Genomic DNA, 1,655 nt, shown 5'->3' on the forward strand with positions numbered 1-1,655 from the left:
CTTGAATGTTTCTTGTGATTAAAAACCATAGATTGATAAGATAGATGCCATGTTTTATTGGTTTGTGTGAGTCCTTTTGTTATCATCGAACTTCAATGACTCTTAGAGAGTAGATGTCATATCACTACTACAAAAACGTTATCAGACAACACTCATCAGACAACCTTTTAGGGTTCCCTACTTGTCTGATGAAGTGAACTGTTATATACAACGCAAAGTTACAAAGTTTTGTTGTCTGATGATACAAAATTGTCAGGTTATATTTCAAGAGTTCAAAACACAACAATGATGCTAATTTTCTCTTGTATGATTTATGAAAATTTTCACGGAAGGATTCCCCCCATCACCAAATTGAAAGTCGTGCAAGATGCAAAATGTGTGGACAATAGACTTTTATTTCTTTGTTGTATGATGTTGTTACAATTGCAAGTTTAGAAAATATATACAACAGTTTAAAACATTCTGTTGTGTGACTGGAAAATCTGGCGGCATGCCAAAGTTTTTTTGGCTCCAAAATTTCGGCCATCAGACCATGTTTATAGTTGTTACGTTGTGTGATTATCTGTCGAAATGAATGCCAACTTTTGGCGTGTGTCCGAAACATCAATGTGCCAACCCTTTCCCTCCTATATTTCAGCCCACAGTTAAATTCTCCCCCCAACACTTAAAAAAAAACATAACTACGACTCAACCAAAACCTATAGCTTAACCAAATTATCCCTCTCTCGACATCACACTCTCTCAACCATTCAAGCCACACATAACATTTTTGTTCATTCCCTCGTGCCTCTGAGCTCTCTCTATATCCCAAAAACACCTACCTAGCTAGCTCTCTCTCTAAACACCCAGCCTCTCTCTCCCAGCAAACTCTCGAGCCCTCAGCTATCTCTCCCTAACACCCGCGTGAGCCCCCACTTCTCTCTCACTCAGCCCTCGACCATAACATTCTCAGCCATCTCCCCCAATTTCAAAAACCCAATTTTGATTTCAGATCGAATCGTATGTGTTTTTCATCATCATTGTCAGAGAATCTAGTAATCTTCCCGTCATAGTCTCCTCTTTGGCCTAACATTTTGATTTTCTGAATTTTGGGATTTTGATTTCTCTGATGCGATTGCTTCCTTTGTTGCAGTTGAAATCAAAACTGTGGTCGAAGACAGAGGAATAGGAAGTTGCAGTGCAAACCAGAGCCCCAAATTGAAGAGTTGAAAACAGAGAAGGTGAGGCTGATACCATGGGTTTTTGTTCCTCAAGATTATGTGACCTGTGTATCATTTTCTTATATGGTGAGCAAGTTATCATTATAGACAAAGTCAATTGAAATCTACTAGGTTTGGATAAATTTTACTTTATGGATATGAAGTGGCTCACTCTTGTGGACAATCTTGGATTGGTGAATTGAGGGTTTAAAGTGAAATGAGGGTTGCAGGACCTGGTTTCCAGGATTCTATAGGTATAACTGTACAGGAGAAGAAAATAGATTAGGTTGGTGCTATAAAAGTTTCGAACTTGGTGCTATACCAGGATTTTAATAACCCAATAGCAGTGGAACTTGATGTCATACGCAAATAGGTTCTTGAGGGTAATTTATAGATTCTTTTAATTGGTTGATTCCTTTCAGAACACAATATGAAAATATGTTCCTAATGTTGCTT

This window comes from Fragaria vesca, unplaced genomic scaffold, assembly GCF_000184155.1.
Source record: "Fragaria vesca subsp. vesca unplaced genomic scaffold, FraVesHawaii_1.0 scf0512976, whole genome shotgun sequence".
Taxonomy (NCBI): domain Eukaryota; kingdom Viridiplantae; phylum Streptophyta; class Magnoliopsida; order Rosales; family Rosaceae; genus Fragaria; species Fragaria vesca.